This window comes from Solea senegalensis, linkage group LG15 (genome assembly GCF_019176455.1).
Source record: "Solea senegalensis isolate Sse05_10M linkage group LG15, IFAPA_SoseM_1, whole genome shotgun sequence".
Lineage (NCBI taxonomy): Eukaryota > Metazoa > Chordata > Actinopteri > Pleuronectiformes > Soleidae > Solea > Solea senegalensis.
In genome coordinates this window covers 17997614-18014167 of record NC_058035.1, presented here as the reverse complement: position 1 = coordinate 18014167, position 16554 = coordinate 17997614, and the positions used below count along the sequence as shown (strand labels likewise).

The 16554-nt window shown below is 41.4% G+C and overlaps 1 protein-coding gene across 2 annotated transcripts in view; it reads left to right on the top strand.

The window, feature by feature from the left end:
* Positions 1-1306: 1306 nt before the first annotated feature.
* cdh11 (cadherin 11, type 2, OB-cadherin (osteoblast)) overlaps positions 1307-16554 on the top strand; it is a 70989-nt gene continuing 55741 nt past the window's right edge. For both annotated transcript variants that reach the window (XM_044045031.1, XM_044045030.1), the window contains exon 1: positions 1307-1822. The gene's annotated coding sequence lies outside the window, so the exon portion shown is untranslated. The remainder of the gene's footprint in view (positions 1823-16554) is intronic.

Sequence of the window (16554 nt, the reverse complement as noted above, 5' to 3'; positions counted from 1 at the left end):
GATAGCAGCAAAAGTGAAAGGGAAGGTCTAAAAGAATGGTGGTAGTGAGACCTGCTATGATGTATGGCTTGGAGACAGTGGCACTGTCTAAAAGACAGGAGACGGGGCTGGAGGTAGCAGAGCTGAAGATGCCGAGAGTTTTGTTGGGAGTGACCAGGATGGACAGGATTAGAGTTTGGAGATAAAGTAAGAGAGGCATGGTTGAGATGGTTTGGAGATAAAGTAAGAGAGGCAAGGTTGAGATGGTTTGGTCACGTGCAGAGGGGGGGATAGTGATGATATTGAATACAGGATGATGAAGATGGAGCTGCCGGGCAAAAGGAAAAGAGGAAGACCACAGAGAAAGGTCATGGATGTTATGAGGGAGGACCTGAGGACAGTTGGTGTATTAGAGGGATACACAAGGGACAGGGCACGATGGAAGTCAAAAGGAGAAGAAAGACACACAATAAAGTATGGACATGTTGATGAGAAGGGCTAATTCTATATTACATTTGAGTGTGGGAACACAAGAGCAGCATGAAAGTCACATCATTCTGATCTGCTCATTTGAGGAAAGATGTGAAATTCTGGACACTGAATTTCTCACAAAACTTTAAAATGTAAAGGACTGAGTACAATGTTTTACATAGGGCTGTTCAACCAACTGACTCACAGAAAGAAGGGTCCCCCACAGCCGTTCCTACCTCACATCCTGCTCCTTGCCTCTCATTGGCTGCCCCTGACATTCTAAATATGCCCTGGGAGCAGTTAAACGCTGCTCCCAGCCAATGAGAATAGAGCAACTGTTGCATTCATTTACCCTTCTGTGTATGAGGCTGCTGCTGCTGCTGCTGCTGCTGCTCTTCGGTCTATATATTTCTGATGTGAAACAGCTTTCAATGTCACAGTAAACAGGGTGTAACGTCTCACTGTAATCTCACTTTGCAGAATTGCTTCTTTTTTTTATATATATAAATCACTTCCAGAAACAGCTAAATCAGTTTAAATAAATGTACTGTATAATGCTCACAGTAGCCTGATATTATTAAAGTAAAAATTGTTTTTATAACTGTTTGCTGGGTCATATGAGAAGCTGTATGAAAGGTACCTTAACTGCACATAAACATATAAATGAATATTTTATTACTTTAGTAAACCGATGTAAAGTGATAAGAAAAAGTAAGAGGAGAGATGGTTACTCTAGTTTCCAACGCCCTCCATCGGCAGCGACGTCTCTCTCGCTCTCTCTCTCCCCCTCTCTCGCTCTCTCTCCCCTCTCTCTCTCTCTAGTCGCTGCCGTTGCGCACACGTTCAGTTTCCCTCACTGCCCTCACACCATTTCCGAGGCTCTTGGAAGGAGGACGGATAAACTGCGTCGACGGTACCGGATTTGATAGGAGGGAGGAATGCTACGGTGATTTCCCTCTCTTCTCTCCCGACACCCACCCACCCAACACCTCCTCCTCCCCACCAGCATCACTCCTCTTCATCGCGTCAATCTCGGAGCCTAATCAAGACGCACGGCTGCTCAGTTTATCCTTTACCTTATCTTTTTATTCATTCTTGAGTCCCGCTTACTTGGTTTGTTTTTTGTTTTTTTTGCCTCTGCGCTCCGGCGGATAAAAAAGGAAAAGAGAACATTTTGGGTGGAAGTGGAACCGACTTGGCTCTACTTCATTTCGTTAGCCGGTCTTCTAAGCGCACACAAACAGAACCGAAGTGGGGTTTCAATCAGTGGACGTGTTGGACATTTGATCTAAGAAGCAAAAGTGAGCGTTGTCTACTGGCTTGTATGTATTGTGGAAATTTCCCTGGACAGGCGGAGTCTCTCAATATCAAGGTAAGGACCGCTCGACTTTTTTTTCTTTATTTTTTGCCACCCGTGCGCCTCTTTCACGGAGCGTAAAACTGGCGAGAGGGGACTGAGTGGAGTGTTTCGGTTCCCGGGATGCTGGGGAGATTGTGGTTCCACATTGGCTGAATTAATACATTGAATTGTCACACAGCCACTGTATCTACAGGAGATTAAACATCGCAATTAAAAAGTTCACTTGAAGAGGTTTGATGACGTTGTTTGTACAAAAAAAGGAGTATACTGGTACGAAAATCCCAGTGAGCCGTTGCGCATTGGCGATGGTAAGGAAATGTTTAGATTTGTGATGTTTGCTGTTAACAGAGCAGACTTTCTTCTCTCCTTGTATGACGGTTGGATGTATGTGGTTTCCATATAACGTAGAATGGATTTTTTTCACGTTTGAAGCGTAGCGCATATCCGTGTGTCTGGATTTTGGCAATGGTATGTTGCGTGCGCGACCTGCAGCTGTGCGTTTCTGTGCGCGTCTGGCTGGTTTGTGTGTGTCTGGCCACGTATAGTAGCTTATCACGGTGCAGGCTCCGTTTCATTGTCTCGGTGCCTCCCGGCGGCTCTGCGTAACGACGACGCACAACTTTTCTTTTGATCACCATCAGGTATGGAATTGATGTGCGCGCGTTTAATCCAGATAAATGCATAATTAATTAAACCATACATAAAAGCCTGAAATAAACGTTATTTGAAGTAGTCCCTGCGATATTTGCATTAAAGGGCTTTTTGTGCCAAACAAAACCCCCCCGGTCAGTAAACAACTTGTACTTTACAGTGTGAATTGTCAAACGCGACTTCTTTATTTCCCTTCCAACCTATTGTACAAAATCCTTATTACTGTGTGTCGTTTTCTCGTGTCTCACGTGGACTGCTCTCTGCAGCGTTCGTTGTCTCTTTGAGAAACTATAGATCCCTGAATGTGAATCCCTGAAGAGTCCATCCGGTTTAGTATTCAGTTCATTTGAATACTTCAACCAGAGCTGCGTCCTTGCCCTTTCCGAGTGCGCCAGTGCAGGTGAACCTGCATGAAAAATGCATACACTGCTCACCACTTGCCTCTGGGCTCATCCTCGCTCAATCTGTACTCAATTAGGTCCGTGCGTTTGGCTCATCGTCCCCGCAGAGCCACGTTAGTTATTTTTAATTGTTGCACGGGCATCTGCTGAAATGTACTGTAAATGTGTCCCCGGGTGTTGCTGCTGTAATATAAATAATTATGGATGGATGGAGTGCTGTGCCGCTGGTGAGTCGTTTTTGAGGAGAGATAATCTAAGTGAGACATTGGTCCATGATTTGGGTCGCTGCAATTCCGCTGCGTTTTCAGTGGGGAGAGAGAAGGGGGGGGTGTAGAGGGAGAAAGACAGAGAGGTGATGACTGTAAGGCTGTACAGTCTTTGGTATTCATGGCACAGCTCAAGATTGCTGCTCTCAAGCAGGCAATAATCTCTCTCCCTCTGTCTCGCGCGCGCTCTCTCGCTCTCCCCCTGTCTCCCACACTGTTGCGCAATGAAACGTCCTCCTCTTCACCACCAACTCCTCTTCCCCTCTCTCCCCTTCAGCATTTCATCTTCTTCCCCCTCTTTCTCCACACTTCCCTCCTCTTCTCTCTCATTCTGTCCATCCCAGCTCACACCATGCTCTCTGTACTCTTCAGTCTTGTGGGAGCCATTGAGAAAATAATTTGCTGTTGTTGTATTTTATTTGACAGCGGGTTATTGCCAGCCATGGCTTGGCTGCAGGTTTGCACTGTTGTTACTTGGTGTGACGTTTAACAAAGGACGGAGATCCTTTTTGAGCTACTGGCTCCGGTTTATAAAAATGAAAAAAAGAAAAGAACAGGCTTGTAACTTCTAGTGTTATATTATAACACGCAAAAAGCCATTCACACTTTTTTGCAGTTTAGCAACAATGTTGTTGAGGCTCCGCTCCACATGTCCTTACTTATTTGGCAGCGAGTGCATCATTGTATATTTTCTGCCTCCCTGCAATTTGCCATTTGGACAAAAATCTAGTCAAAATTGCAGAGAAGAAAAGTCGAATCCTGAGAGTTTTTGTTGTGGTTCAGTAGCCACTTAAAAGACACACCACAAGTAAAAAGGTCCCTGTTTTTCCTAGTTCTGAATTTGTGCTTCTTGGTTTTATTTTATGTCTGGGTTTGTCCTGAGAGCCTTGTAACTGTGGCTGCACAGAAAGGTTTTTGTAAACAGCACCAGCGCTGCTTGATTTGTGCTTTTGAACATGCGCTTTATTCCCTAATTGGTCATTTTGTATATCAGTCACATTCACTCATGAGGAGAGGACATGAGAGGAGAGAGAACTCGAGGGGAAGGAGGATGTGTTTGGCGGATAAGATGAGGTGTGGAGTAGAGAGACAACAGTGAAGGCTATCAGAGGAGCACGGCTGAGAGGAAAAGAGCATGACTCCTATCAGGATGGAGGAGGAGGTGGGGAAAGAAAGGAGGATGGCATGACTTTTATCAGGAGTTTATTTTGTCTCACTCTTTTATGAGAGTCACTGTTGTCTGAGTTGAAATGGGAACTGCAGCTGGAACCTGTCTGTCTTCACTTTGCTATCTCAGGAATCAACATAGCTCCCTTTTCAATTCCCGCAACTGTGCGATTTATGTCTGGGAAAGTAATTGTGTACTTAAAAGGCGGGACAGAAACATAGAATTCCCTTGCACCAGTACATCTTTGTGCTATTTAGGGTGAGCTGCAGACAGTAACCTGGCTTAGATGACAGATGAAAGCACGGTGGGTGAGGGATCCAATTTTTCACTGATGTTCAGCCAAGAAATTGCACAAAAAAATGACACAGAAATGTTGTCAAATTTGCAAGATTCATCAAAGCCATTACAGGTCCTGGCAATGGAAATATCTCTCTTAATGGCTGTATCCCTTATAGCTTGTAAATATAAAATGACTTAATTCTGTGAACATTTACATAAGAGCAGACAGCACCGAGAAAGCTGTGTCCTTCAGCAGTGTTTGAAAAGACACAATTAGGCCAATGCTTGCTGCTGTATTTAAGTTCACTTCCACACTCTTAATTAAAGTTGCATAATGTGTTATGTTTGTGGGGACATACACGTGAAATGCATAGAACACAGAGTCACCAGATCCCTTATAAACAGAGTAGAAGCTAAAATTTCAGTCTCATTCTAGTTGGAGGCCTCTCTTGATTCCCGTCTATCCCTTTAGACATTTAACATCAATTTACAATGCAGACATGAACAAAGATATGTGACATTTTCATCCGTAAAGCTGATTGGCCATGAGCCACTTTTAAAATGTGCATGACTTTTTTTCCACATTCTTAAAATTTGCAGGCTTGCACTTGGAGATATCAACTACTGGAATGGGTTTAAAGCTGTGCAAATGCTGCTGACATAGCTCACCAGGGAGGCAGCAAGATAGAGGGATTAATTCATTACACTGTAATCATTATATTTATATTTAAATAGGCACCAGCTGCTTGCTCTTATGCGTTACTCTGTAGTTTATTTTAAAGTTTTCTAAAAAAAGGAAGAAAGGAGAGGCCGTCGTTGCAAATAGACTTAAAATGGAAGAAAGTGAAAAGAGAACAGATGAAAGGATCACTGGTCCTTTTCGACAGAGGGAGTGACGACAGAGGGAGCTGTTGGGCTTTGCTGCAGCAATGACTGCTCTCCTCTTTTTTCTTCTGTCTGCTCTTTCTAATTCTTTTCCTTTCTATCCTTTTACCTCTACCCTGTCTCTCTCTCTCTCTCTCTCTCATCCTCCGTTTCTCTCTGTGAAGGAGCCAGCCAAGAGTCAGAGAGGTAGTTAGGCTCCCCAGGGACATGGGATTCACGCATATACATCCCTGCATCACCGCAACCAGTGTGACTTGCCTGTGCTACCGTCAGATTTGCATGACCTCCTTGAGAAAGAGAGAAAGAAACCGGGGAACAGCAGTGAAGAGGTCCCTGGGTCCAAGGGTGCAAACAAAAGACGAGTCAGAGAACTGGTTTAACTTTATCCTTCTTTCTTCCTGCACAGTTCTAATTCATCTTTTCATACTTGATTTTTTTTACCTTCTTCTTTTCGCCTTTGTCTCCCTTCAGAGACTGAACTGTGTGAAGTCAGGTAGATGTGGTGGTGAAGTGTTTCATAATTTCCTGTGGCAGTGTGATGGGATTATAACTCTAACCTCCGGTCTCAACCAGATTAATGACAGATCCAATAATTAGTGTTTTTGACCTCTAATCCCTTCACTTGCCCTTTCAAGAGAAAAAGACAGTGGCTGATTTGTCTGCATGTAACGAGGGCTGAGGTGGATGGGGAAAACATTTCCTGGATATTGCTGCATGAGAGGCGGTCTAAAACACACAGGTTGTTCACTGTTGTTGACAGTTAGCCTCAAGATAAAATGCTTTGACTTTAGTTTCCTTTGCCTTTAGGCTATGAGCCTGTATGTTTCTCTTTTTTTTTTCCTGGTGCTCATGTGGTTTCAATTAGTCCTCAAGTGTTCAACATTCCTGTGACAAGAAAGTTATAGCACATGGACTGGAGACAGTAAATTTCCAGCCAAGTTCAGCACATGAAAAACAAGGCTTTGACAGGAAAGAAATGCTGTCATCCCATCATTTAACTGACTGACATTTTTCAGTCTGCTAGGTTTGTGAAATTTTACATTTTCACAAATAATTTTTTACATATATTTTTACACCATTCAACAGCTGGAAGAAAAAGTATCAACAAGCCAAAGAAAAGATTGAGTCTGTTAGAAATGTAAGCCATTTTATCAAAATCGCTTCCAACATCCATCTCTCTGCTCTGTGACCTGTTAAGGTTATATGTGCATGACCTTGACCACATAATAAGGTCAACATAAGGCCCTGATGCTGCCTGCAAAAAGGACATAGAAGATAAATAAATAAACAAATGGACCTGGAACTGGAAAATCATTTTAACTTTGGGGTAAAAACAACAAACAAACAAACCCAAAAGCCACAAAAAACAAACGAAAAATATGTCCCATGCTCTCATTATTTGATGAGCAAAGTCACCTTGAAGCTGTTTAATTAGTGCAGGCTTAGTCTCAATAGATCCACTTGAGGATTTGGCGACATGAAGCAGAATACCAGAAAACAACAAGAACTAAATTTAGAGTAATTATCAAAAACACATGGCAGCACAGAAACACTCCAGCATCTATCAAATGTAAAACTTTTAAATGTGAATTGCTGTCAAATCTCATTCCAGGGAACACAGAGACAGGCACTGCAGCTGTGTGTGTGTGTGTGTTTTTAACCTTTGGAGCCAGTGCGGAACAGACCTATGTGGATTCATTGCCAGATGATGAGGCTGTGGTGTAATTCTGACCCTGGTGGAGTCTGGATCAATGTTAATTGAAGAGCGATTTCATCGATTTCAATACTGATGATCACAATACAGTGTTGACAGGGTCATTGATCGGATTAGAATGATAATTGATTACTCCAGATAGAGAGCGATATTGATCAGCGCATCGCGTCTCTGTGTGTGCCTGAGAGCATTCTCTTCAGCAAACGCACGCTCAAATGTGAAAACAAACGTAACGCCAATGTGATTTTGCGAGGTCTGTGTGTGCACCCACAAGCGTGTGACAGAGCATATCTGCGTAATCCAGTGTAATTTGTTTTCTGTGACAGTCGTTAGGTGCAGTCAGGTGGTTTGTGGTCTCATGATGCCAGTCACAGGAGAGAAAGAAAAGCAAGGTTGTTCTCTCACAGCCAATTTTAACTGCGTGACTTTGTTGGTAGATGGTATTCAGTGGGGAGGGACACTGGAAAACAGTGAGAGGAGAGGAGGAGCAAGGAAGCCAAGGAGTAGAGATGAAGGTCAAAAATAAATTTCATCTCACATGTGAAATTCCGTAGCCTTTTTAACATTCTCCTCTGAGTTTGTTTTGAAAGAAATCCTCAAGAGTGTCATCAAGGAGGATTTTTGGCTTTGCTTTAACAGCAATTAATAATTCACAGTTGAAAAGACTTTGGGTCCGACAGATTTCGTATAAAATACAGAAGAGTCAGTGAGAGAGAAAGGAAGGCGAGTTGCCGCATCGTTCGGGTCAAGGAGAGATTTAATGAGTCATTTGCTTCTCATTATACAGGATAATAATTAACAGTGTGTTTGTGTGTGGGTGGGGAGTGTGCAGCCATGAGTGAAGTGGTCAATCATATCTGTCTCACCCTGCGTAGTCTTTCCCGTGCCACCCTCTCCTCTACCCTTTCCTCTGATATACATTAGGGCAGCAAGCACATACTTGCATGTTTGATACACCATTTAATCGTGTATACAGCCGTTTCTGGATTACATTAAAATAATAGAAATTAATGACGGAGAAGTTGAGAAAGCACACAGTGATCATCAATCGTAAAATCTCTGAAGCGCTGTCTTTTTCTTGTCTTTCTCGTCACCTTCACCCTTGCTCCCTTTTCAATTCTCTCCATTAAAGCATACCGCAATGTGCACAGACACACACATGCACACACTTTTGTAGAAGCTGGTGTTGATTATCATAATTAAACTGGTTATGTTAATTGTTGTACATTAATTTTGCTGACAGAACACATTTCCAAAGGTGAACTCCATGGACAGATAGCTATTGCCTCAAGGTACGATATGTGAATGTGTTAGTTCTTGTCTATATATATATATGTGTGTGTGTGTGTGTGGGGGGGGCACGGGGGCTGTCCAATCTGTTCCAAACTGGTGTGAACCATCTGCAAACAGGATTTACACGTGCTGATAAACATAAACGTTGTTGCTGATAATGAAAGTTGAATATTGTCTCATGAATGCTTATCTGATTATCTGATTATGAGCAGGGTTATATAGAGGACTCTGCAGGGGATTGACACATGGAAAACTGTCCTGGTCTCCAAACCTTGTATCTATCTGCGACATCCAACATTTATCATACATTCCTGCTGGCACATTGTTCCTTTGTTTAGCCACAGTTTAGGCTAATGAGAAAGTGAGAAATGAGATTGGATGACCCAGTGCACAGAGGGACAGAAATAGCTGCAAAAGGAACAGCCCCTAACATATAGCTGGAAGGCAGAAAGCACAACAAATTGTTATGATGTGTAGTGTCTGAATTCATGGCGAGAGGAGGGATTTGGTGCCTGTTTATTTATAACATTCTCTCAGGAAATAAGCGGCCTAATCTCCATGTCGTACATCTCCATTTTTTCCTGATTTTCCTGATTATGATGACATGGTCTGTCGTATCCGTACAATATATCCCCAATGCTAGGGAAACATTCTCTTCGACCTCCTAGTGTTTCCTAGTTCCTTCAACAGACTTTGCTGTGGCCTTTGGTGTTTTCTCTAGTGCTTTCCATGGAGACAGAAGAGTTGTGGCTCTAACATTTGAACTGCCTTACCAGTAAATTTGTTCTGTATGTGAATTATTTTGAGAAATGCCACAAAAATAGATTAGTGGCAACCTATCTTTAAAGCAAGACAATGACTGTGTGTCCACGGCACTGGCATATGCACGGAGTTATCACAGCCCTACTTGGAGAACTGTTATTTGCTTGTTGAGTGGTAGTGTGAGTGTTAAATCGTCAAATTGGCACCCATGACTTAATCAATTTTGAAGCAAATGAAAGGCATAAGATACAGCCAAACAGAGATAGTGTTTTTGTCACCATAGAGTGGATTGGATCCAAACCATAAGGAGAATAAAGTTGAACCTACTGTGCAAATCAGTACAATTTGGATAAATATGAGAAAAATACTTCTTAACCACACATTAGTTTCAAAGTGTGAAAGTGTTAATGCATTTCCAGCACTACCAGTCTGCATGCTGGCAAGGCCAGGCAAGGCTTTGATCACACTGGGACTTAAGTACTAGTTACCATCCTCCCATGTCTCCTTCACTCCTCAAGTTTTTCTCTCTTTTCCCTTCTCTACAAAGTCATCTCCTCTTTTTCCGCTTTTCTCATTCCGTCCTCTTCAATATGTCTTTCCATCACCGCTGCCCTCTGTATTTACCCAAATTGTGCAATAAATGAACTGAAACCAGTTCCACTGAAACTGCTAAAGTCCCATGAATAAACCTGACGAGAACACATGGAGTAAACAAAGTTTTACTGATAAGTATTTATTTATCTAGTATTTTCCGTACCACATATACCCACACACAGACCAATCTGTGAAATAATATAAGTGCTGTCAGAAAAGCTTGATGTGAGGGTGTAGCGCCAGACGATGTCTTACTCATACACAGAAACGGAGAAAGTGAGCTGACAGTGCACACGGGACTCTGACACGCACATAATTCATGCACAAAATGCTGTTTTCTTTTCTAAGACACAACACCACTGCAAGCTTGACCTCTTTACCATAATAACATCTCCATTTACCTCCCTCAGTCGCTTTGTGTTTCTTTTTCTACGTGTATATGTGTTTATTTTTCCTCCTGTTAACATTTCCTTTACCTCCCACACTTTGGTTTAGCTTCTATCATTTATTTTCACTGTCTGATTCTTTTTCCTATCTTTCTTATTTTTATCTGCCCTTTTCCTCTGTCTCTCTCTCCCCATGCGCCACTGTAACATGTGACACTTATACTGGTGTAATATGATTAAATATGACGGGTGCTTCTTTGTTGGTCAGTGTTTATTTCACTTTTCCCATGCTGCTGATTTGACTCAGACACATGAAGATCAGTCCTTGTATAAAATAAAATAAAATAGCGTGGGAAAAAACATCGTCATCTTTCCTCTGTAAGATTCTGTCTGTCCAAATCCACTTCTTCATCATTTGTAACCTCTTCTCAATCGTCTCTATTTCTCATTCTCTGTCTGTTTTTATATCTTCTCTCTCTTTCTTTAGCGATCAGTTGCAGCTGTGACTGCACTGACCTTTAAAGTGAAAGGAGAAGAAATGAATGACAGATACTGTATATTGTAGCCTCCACCAGGACGGTCTAATAGTTATTTCACTATACAGAAGGCCATAGCTAACCTATATGTAGAGGGAGTTGGAAGGAATGAAACAAACAGATCACCAACTACCCACTCATAGACACTTTTCCTCACAGTCATTGAAATGCAATTACCCAGTGACAATTGTATACTATTTAAAATTGTGAATCTTAATAGCAGATATTAATAAAAGAGGATGTTTCTTTGTAGAAACTGATCTGACAAGCTTCAGTTACTTTTATTTCAACAAATATTAATTATAAAGATAATGTTACAGCAGTTATCATTACATATAGGCTGTATATCCTAGCACAAACATAGTGTTTATTGCAGTTAGTTTGAAATGTGCACTACATATAATCCTGTTTGAGCTATTTATAAATCCAGTGATGCAGCAGTTGCTTTGAGCCATTTTCATAAACTCCATGTGTTATTATTGGTGATGTGGAGTGACATCAAATTTGGCACATCTCTGTTGATTTGTATTGTGGTAATATGAAAGCAAATGCTATCAATATTGTTTATATTCCAGTGGCAAGGCAGAACAAACAAAGTTACAATGCACATGTGTGTGTGGGAGTCACCACAGATTGGTCTAAAGCTGACCATGCAAGGTCAGTGTGTAATATGTGTGTCTGTGTGCTCATGTGTATCACCAGAACAACATATAAAAGTCCTTTCAGGCAGTATGTCTGCATGTACTCGTGTCCCCTAAAGGTCACATACACAAGGTTACCCTGTGCTGTATGTGGGCTGAAGCACACATCTTGCCTGTAGTGTTCTTATCTTTAAGAGAACCAGATGTTATGATAAACACAGGAAGGCCTTAATAATCCCTTCAAGTGCAAATGGTCTATACTTTAAAATAGTCCTTTGAAAGTTATAGACATTAGGCTAGGATTAGGTTCTGTGGTGAAGGAAACTATTCATTAGGGGATTGTGAAGTGACTCTTGCCTTTGGAAAGTCCTTATAGATATCCTGTACCGCAAATGTGTGCGTGTGTGTGCAAGTGCTGTTTTGTATGTGTGAACAGTGAAAGGCATAAACAGGGGCAAATAGATTATCCCTTGTCTAGACATCAGTTTTGACCTTTTTATACATGAAAATAGTCCTTATGTTTTATTCACAGAGAATGCTAATATCCCATTCAACCCAGCAAGGCACCGATCATTAAGAAGCGTTTATGAAGCAAAGAGAGGTCTGTGTCGCCGGGATTCACTCTGGAGATAAAAAGAGATACATCAAAGAACACATTCTGTGACATTTAGAGGAGAGGAACATCCCCGTACAATAAGCGGGGAGAAACAGATACATTTGCTTAAGCCACCTCACTGCACAGTACAACAGTGGTACTTGTTGATGTTGACATTTAGCACCTGGCGTAGAAATAATAGCTGTGATTTTGATTTGAATTATTATTTTCCTTTAAGCAGTCTTCATTAAAAGGTGTGTTGGAGCTGCCAAGGTCATGACGAGAAACTTTTCAGAGAATTTCTTTCCAAGAATAAAATAGTGTGGGAAGTTTAAGAAGCAACATTGCAGGGTCTACTGAAGTTGCAGCTTGGCATAACAAAGAGCTCTCTGTGTCAACCTGGAGAGGGAAGGGAGGGAACTTGGTTTCAAAAACCATGTGTGGGGTAAGGGGGTTATTATCAAGTATCCAGCGCGTTCATGCATTGGTTTGGAAAACACAAATAGGGAGGGAGCTGAGAACGGGGGGAGAACGCACAGGGGATCAGTTTGCAGGGAGGGGGGGATCTCTCGGTACAATGACTGTTGTGTCCTCCACTTTGTCACTGAGTGGAGTGTTTGTTGGGGTTTGTGGGTGAGGGGTTGGTGATGGCAATTTAGAGGGGTAATTAGGGTCATTACACATGCATGGTATGTGTAATGGTCCGCAACATTGCCGATCAATTCCTCCCTTTTATACCTCCAGGGCACGTCCCATGCGTCTCAGTTCACCATAACATTTTTACCTTTCCTGTGTTCTCTCAAGTAATTCATGAGACAGGCATGTCGCTGTCAAGACAGTCCCTTAAAATGGTTTATATTTTCAAATCAAACCCCACAACCACAAACATCCCATACAGATCAATAGCATGTTAAAATGAATCCCTGAAAGCATTTTTCACAACGTGTTGTATTGTATTTGGTTTATGAACAACAAGGTCAAAGGTCAGATCAATAGGAAATACAAGTATAGAGTTTTTTTTTTCAGTTTGTGTTTTAAATTACAATCAATTGTCTTTTTTATGTTCCATGTTTTGTTTTTTTTTATCTCCTAATTCTAATTCCTAATATTATATTCCATGTTAGGATATCCACAACTGAACAGCTGTCACAAGAGAAGAACTCTACATTAAATATTAATACAGTTATTAGCTATCCAAAGGCTTTTACTTCCAATGGAGTAAAATGTTTGACGACACTCAGACTGCTTTGGAATAAATCCATGATTGCACTTAATCATTATGAATAAAACAGTTTCAGAGCTATAAAATGAATAATGACTTTTTGGTGAACAGATCACGACCTTCCTTTGAGCTCGAATGTTCGGCCAGTAAGGTCTCTCTGGGCTAATGTCTATGTAAACGGTGTGTGTCAGTTACTGGATAAATGGGATAGGGGGTACATCCCAGGCTGAAGGGTGGTCTTTAAAGGCTTAGTAGCATCCTCTAAGACCTTGTGTTCTGCCCCTTGCATTCTCAATAGAGCAAAGCTAATCTGGGTCTGCTTAAGGATGCTTCTTACGACACTTGGTGACCCCTCTCCCTCCAGCTCTCTCTCTCTCTGCTCTCTCCTGTCTAAAGCCTTCTACCTGTGATCTCCATCCAAATATCAGACTGTTTGCCCCTGTGCTTTGGCCTCACCATCATTTTAAAACATTGGCGCATAGGCTAATTGTCGCAAAAAATCTTGCTTCTCCAATTAAGCTTGCGAAAATTACATTTACGTGGCTGTAAAGGTGTGTTTCCAATGATAATTCACTTCTCCCTCCACCTCACTATCTCTGCTTTCTACTACCCCTCACTGGCTCCTTAGGGTCAGGGTGTCAGCTGTTGGACAATGGGACAGCTGTATCCAGATCAGCCCAAGAGCTACGAGCCTCCTGAGGGTGGGATTAGGCCAATTAGTAACTGCCAATCACCATGACATATTGTGGACAGCGCGATCAATACTTAAAGGGATGGGTGGGAGAGAAGGGGGTAAATAAATGGAGGATGGCAGTGAGGGAGGACTTTGAGCCTCGACAAAATGAGGCACACGTTTGGCAGGGTGGAGAGATAAAAGGAAGGAGAAAGGAAGGAAAAGTCTAGTTGATGTAACATTGACAGTGGGCTAAGATCATATACAAAGGGGGCGAATGGAAACATATCCATGCAGGAGCTGATATATTTTTCTATCTTGCAATGATGCACACATATTTAAGAAAAAAAAAAAAACAAGCATCTGAGATGTTATGAGACAATGTAACATTACATAGACAATGTAACATATTGCTTCTCATAAAGTCCTTAATAAAAATGGAACGGATAAATATGGATATCAGAATAAAAATGGAAGCATTTATAGTCTTTTCTGTCTTCCTTATGTTTCACATTTGTGTTTTTATGGGTTTATGTCGTAATCAAATCGAGTTTTCCCAGAGGGGGAGAAAAAAAAAAGTTTGTCGTGGTTAGGGACATCAGAAGATCCCATCTCCTTCCGACAGCTGAGAGAGGGGGGAAAAAAGGCCTCAGTAGAGAATCAATAGGCCTCAGAGAATGAATGGCATGGAGGGAGGAGGAGGATGTGAGGGACTTTGGAGGGTCGGAAAGAAAGAAAAGATGCAAAACGAGGAGGAAATTAAAAAATGGGGTTATATAGGGGTGCAGATGGTAAATAAAGATACGGCATGAGATTTGAACATGCAAGAAAAACAGCGTTTTGGAAAAGATGTGCATCAATGCATTCTAAAGTCAGTGAAGTCGTTCAAGACAAGAACAGCCCCAAGAATGAAAATGAATCATAAGGCGGGGGAGACATGTGATAGAAAATGAAGTACGGAGACAAACCGTGGAACATCTGTCAACTTCAGACTACTTAAATATAACTAAGATTAAATACTGTATGACGTCAATAGCAAAATATGACTGTTCCTTTTAATATTTTGAGCATCTTGAACTGAAAGTGTATGTATATGGAAGAACACAAGTAAAGGGACAAAGGGAAGGGAAATGCGAAAAGAACGGAAAAGAAGATGCAGTATGAACATCTAAGCAAATTAAGCATGGGGGAGTTAAGGGGATGATGCAATCGACACAAAGAGTATAAAACAAAAATTGAGCAAAATGGAACAGGATCAAGTAAGATGCAAAAAAAGAGACGCTTTAAAAGCAGTAAAGATGAATAAGAGGATATGTGAGTGTAGCTGTAAGAGGAGGGAGAAGGAGGCTGTACAAAAGTTGACATGAATGAATAAAAGGCCAGATGAGTGAAGAAGAAAAAAAGAGGAAATGGGGCAAAATAGAAGAAATGGGAGACAGGGAATAAAGACGAGGAGGAGAGGATGTTGTATGAATGTGAAGCCTGGAACATCTGGTATGACTTTTGATTAGGTCCTTGGCCCTTTCAACTTGTATGTTTAAATGTGTGTATGTGTGTGGGAGAGAGAGAGAGAGAGAGAGACAGTGAGAGAGAGAGACTAATGCAGTGATGCAAAAAGACACACCAACCAGCGCTGCCACACTCACTTATAAACGCCTGAATGATACAGAAAGGATCGAAGATATGAGCAAGAGAGGGGTAGAAACAAAAAAAAAGAGATGGATGAAGAGAGGAGATGCAAAAAAGGAGGAGGACAGATGGAGGGGAGGGGAGTGGTGGGGGGAGAGACTGTGAGCAAGAGATGGAGGGAAGGAGTCAAAGGAGAGATTTGTTTTTGATTGATTTACCTCATTCTCCAAGGCCACTGAGTCATGTAATAATCGGGAGGATTTTGATCTGCACTCTTTAGGAGGGGATGTCATTTCTTCAGTTTACTCATGTGACCGTGTGTAGGCTGCACACGCGAGACAATTTTTTTTCTTTGATTTTTAAATAGTAGTTAGTATGGCTGAGGCATTACTGGAAATGCTGTTAAACAATACTATACTCTTATCTTCCTTTTTGCATAACCTGCAGGAGAACATATTGCAGGATTTTGGTGTTTTGTTCATTTATTACTGATTATTTATATTTTAACAAGTGAACCTTCTGTCTGTTTAACTTTTGATTTGCTTTTGTTTATGTTTAATTGTGTATCTTACGATTCATGGGACCTGGTATACACATTTTAGCGCTATTTTTGTTCTGAAAATGGGAATTCTGAGCTTTGCTCCGCATGAATCACAGTTCACAAAAATACTGTTTGTTATGCAGCCCCTCATTTGAGCCTGACTGAGTCTGGCGATGTTACCGCTGGGCTCTTTAAGGCTCTAAAAGCCCACTTACTTCTAATTTGCTATTTTCCAGAGTGCTTATAATTCATTGATTCTGAAAACAATCACAGTTAAATAAAACAGTTAATTGGAACTTTTTTACATATTCAAGACTCGGGCCACAACAGAGACTTAAGCATAACAACTCTGTTCTAGGGTTAGGGTTCCAATCACAGTCAGTGAATAAAATTTATAATTCCCTGTCTGTAGTTGTATGTTTAAAAATTGTGCCAAAAATGTTTGTAACATGTGCTTCCAGCAAAATGATAAGCTGCCATCAGCTCATTTCTCATGCAGAAAAAAAGT